We start from the raw sequence: 4,649 nt of genomic DNA, 5'->3' as shown, positions 1-4,649 counted from the left end.
TAAACATACTAGTAGTGAAACTCTATTAATGTAGTATCTTATTTTCATGAAATATGTTATGTTCCATCAAAAAGTGCACTTACATAAATGGAGGTGTGCTGTTATTGACATGAAATGGGACTGTATAGATCATTGTTGCAACCAAAGTCCTGTAGTGGCACCAAATCTTATATAAAGGGGGTCAAATAGAGTGTCTAAGACAAGGTTATAGTTTGCTGGTTACGGTTATGCTATCTGTATATGTGTATCATTTTTGTAATTGAAATTATGAATATTGGCTCTATACTGTCTGTATTTCAAACTTCTGCTATGCTTCTGGGTGACACCCCAGACAAGTTGGTGTCAGCTCTGAGTAGCCTGCTTGATGGCCCATTAAGGACCATCAGCTATACAATTGACCCATTGAGAGAAGGCAGATACTCCTTGTAACTCTGCAAAGTATGCAGGAACTTGCCCATGTGACTCCAGACTCCATTTTGCTGTAATTTTCCACAGTAAGGACAAAGAGGTGTTCTTACACCTGGAAAAGACTATAAAAGGCTGATGCCTCATCTCCATCTTGTCTTCAATCCTGCTTCTTACCTCTGGAAGGACTTTGCTACAAATGGGAGCACTACACAAAGGACTGATGACCCATCCCAGCTGTGGATGTACTCCAGAGACTTGATTTGAACCTGCAGTTTATTCCATCACTTGTACAAGCCTGAACCAAGAACTTTGCCATTACTGTATGTAATTGATTCCATTTAACCAATTCTAGCTCTCATCTATATCTTTTTCCTTTTATGAATAAACCTTTAGATATTAGATTCTAAAGGATTGGCAACAGCGTGATTTGTGGGTAAGATCTAATTTGTATATTGACCTGGCTCTGGGGCTTGGTCCTTTGGGATTGAGAGAACAGAACCTTTTTTCTTTTACTGGGGTATTGGTTTTCATAACCATTTGTCCCCATAACGCGTGGCACTGGTGGTGATACTGGGAAACTGGAGTGTCTAAGGGAATTGCTTGTGTGACTTGTGGTTAGCCAGTGGGGTGAGACCAAAGTCCTCTTTGTCTGGCTGGTTTGGTTTGCCTTATAGGTGGAAAAACCCCAGCCTTGGGCTGTTACTGCCCTGTTTTAAGCAATTTGTCCTGAATTGGCACTCTCAGTTGGGTCCCACCAGAACCAGCATAGTTACAGGAGGTTATTTACTTGTAATTGAAGCTCTTTGAGATTCGCACATGTGGGGTATTGTGCTGCCTAATTATGCTTAATGGTTGAACCTTCTCCAAGCAGCATCTGTTAAAGCGTTTATGCACAGTTCTTCTATCCCTTTCCTCTCTGTCTCTGAACATTCTGAGGATGAAGCAATATAATGGGTCATGGGCACACTATCACCTCAGTTCCTTTCACTGCCAACCCAGAAATACAGCGCAAAAGGACCCTGAGAAAGAGGGGAAAGTGGGTGCGATGTGTGAATATGAATAGCCATTTCAAAAAACTCTGTTTTACAAGTAAATAACCTTCATTTCTTCTTCCAGTGGCTCTGCATATCCCCACTTATGGGTAGTTTGAAAACCAATGAGGAAAATAAACTGGAGGACATCACAGAGCACTGCTCTACCAAATCTAGTATCTGCCCTAGAAGCCTAATTGAGAACATAATGATTAGTAAAAGTGTGCACAGAAGTCCACGTTGCAACTTTGCCAGTTGAAAGAAAAGGGACTTGCTTAAGACAAGCAAAAGACTCTACCACAGCTCTGGTGGAATGAGATCAAAGTATCCGAGGTATAAGAATTTGTTAACATGTAACATTCAACAATTCATTATTTAATCCTTCTAGAAATAGTCTAGAGAGACAAAGTCTGATGCATGAAACTTTTAGCATAAAACACGAATAACCTAGATTATTTTCAAAACCTTTTTTGTTCTATTTAAAGAATATGCAAGAGCTCTTCTTGAATCCAAAGTACATAAAACAGATTTCCCCTTCTTAGTATGTGGCCCGGGAAAAATGTCAGGAAATTGTCTGATTTATGTGAAATTCAGAAAGTCATTTTGACAAAAACCTGGGATCAAGTCTACGAATCACCTTATCTTTATGAAAAGACTTAAAGGGGGAATCAGCCATCAAGGCATTTAATTCACTCACCCTTCTGGCTGGTGACATGACAATAATGAATGCTGCCTCAAGATATCAAAAATAAAAAAATACTCAGCCAAGGGTTCAATTTTCTCTCACTGATGGTGAAAGGGGAATTGAACTGGACTCCTAAGAGGATAACTGCTCTGACTGACGACCACCACAAGTCCAGAAGGCAGGCTGACTAGTGTTAGAACACTGTTCAGATTTGGCCTGTAGACCTGAGACATCCAATGCTGCATTGGCCTTATTTTAAGATGCACAAATGGAGTCATACAAGTAGTCATGACCATGAGACCCAGGAATAAAATTATTTTCTAAGTTTGACATATTTTATGTTTAAAATATATTGCGCTATTTAAAAAAAAATCTGTTCTCTGGTAAGAAGATTTTTCACTGCTGCTGTGTGCACTAAGGAGCACATGAATAAAATTATGTGAGTTAAGTAGAGATTTGACTTTTTGACATTCAGATGTAGCCCCACGTTTCAACAGCCAATCATCCAAATATGTAAACAAAAAATATCCTGTTTTCTCAAATGTGATGCTACCACAGAGAGACATTTGATAAATACTCTTGATGCTGTGGATTGGCCAAATGCAAACACCTTGTATGGGAAATGGCGTCCTGCCACCAAGAAATGAAAATACTTTCAATTACTCTGTCAGATAGAAATATGAAAATATTTGTCCTTTAAATCGAGTTGCAAACCAATCCATAGCTGAAAGATAAGGCATTATGGAAGCCAGAGTTAACATATGGAACCAAAACATCCAAATGTACTTGTTCAGATTTCTGAAATCTAAAATTGGATGAAACCTCCCAGTCTTTTTTCTGCATGTGAAAGTATCTTTAATAAAACCCCTTGTCCCTCTGCTGTTCAGATACCTTATTGGCAGCACATATAAGCAGTTATTTCTACACTTCTGAAAGTAGCAGAGCCTTGTGAAAAAGTTCCCTGGAAAGGGATAATAGGGGGACTTGAAGGGGTTAGTTTCTCTAACTGAATGGCATAGCCCTTCTCTCTAATTTCTATGACCCATTTATCTAATGTATTAAGCCTTCATTTGCTGATAAGATGGGTTAGCCTTTCTCCATAAGAGGAAGGGACGAGTCATTGCAATTTCATTTTCTACTCTTGATCATCACATCAAAGCAGAAACCTGGTGTTCAACGAAGATGACAGGGAGAAAGCAGATTATTTTGATTTAGGCCTCAATTTGAAAGACCTCTTCTTGTGTTACCTCTGGAAAAATGTAGCCCGCTGGTGTCGTTGCTGACATCTTTGATTTGATGAGAAATAAGGCAAAGAAGATTGTGTATAATAGTGTCTCTGATTATGGAAAGAAGGGGTAGAAAGTATACTCTTAATAGAATAAATCAAACACAAAGAGCAGGCTGTCATTCGTGGCTCCTTCAGTTTTCCCAGCAACTCATCTGTCTTTTTACTTAAAGGACCATCTCTTTCGAAGGGGACTTCCTCTACTTTTATTCTAGTATTGAGAGCCAGAGTAAAAAAGCAAACCCAAGCATGTGTCCTCAGAGTAACTTCAGAAGCCAATGCTCTGGCAGAAGAGTCTGAAGCATTAAAGAAGGCCCTGAGTATGGGCTTTGCTACATTTCGACCCTCCATTAGGATTTCATTTGGCAAATTCTGTTTATCATCTGGCAAATCCTGCAGAAACAATGCTATCTTTTCCCATAGGTGGAACTGATAGCAGGCCGTAACTGCTTGATAGCTTTCTACCCTAATACTAAGAAAGGAAGAAGAAAACACCTTTCTCCCCAATGAATCAATATTTTCTCCCCAGTCATCAGGAGTGAAATATGCTAGTCCAGACCTCAAATTGCTAATGGCAGTAGCCACCACCAGTGAATTAGATACAGGATGTGTGTGAAAATATGAAAACACCTCATCCTGATTATCTTATATAATTTGACTTTCTTCTTAGAAATAAGCTGGCAAGGGGCAGAAGTGATGTGGCAAAGTTTGTAGATGATACTAAACTGCTCAAGATAGTTAAGACCAAAGCAGACTGTGAAGAACTTCAAAAAGATCTCACAAAACTAAGTGATTGGGCAACAAAATGGCAAATGAAATTTAATTTGGATAAATGTAAAGTAATGCACATTGTGTGACAAAGTTCCTCCTCTATCTTGGTGGGTCCTGCGCTTATTGGCGGATTTTCTTGCCTCAGAGATTCACCATGTGGGTTAGGGAACAGCCCAGAGACCTTTCCTTCTGGAAGAACCCACAGTCCAGGTCAATTGGGAGGTTTGGGGGGAACCCGGGCCTGCCCTCTACTCCGGGTTCCAGCCCAGGGCCCTGTGGACTGCAGCTGTCTATAGTGCCTCCTGTAACAGCTGCATGACAGCTACAACTCCCTAGGCTACTTCCCCATGGCCTCCTCCAAACACCTTCCTTATTCTCACCACAGGACCTTCCTCCTGGTGTTGGATAATGCTTGTGCTCCACAGTCCTCCAGCAGCACACCCTCTCACTCTCAGCTCCTTGCGCCTCT

This window comes from Terrapene carolina, unplaced genomic scaffold, assembly GCF_002925995.2.
Source record: "Terrapene carolina triunguis isolate 2854851 unplaced genomic scaffold, T_m_triunguis-2.0 Scaffold210, whole genome shotgun sequence".
Classification (NCBI taxonomy): Eukaryota; Metazoa; Chordata; order Testudines; family Emydidae; genus Terrapene; species Terrapene triunguis.
Note: the sequence above shows the minus strand (reverse complement) of the source record.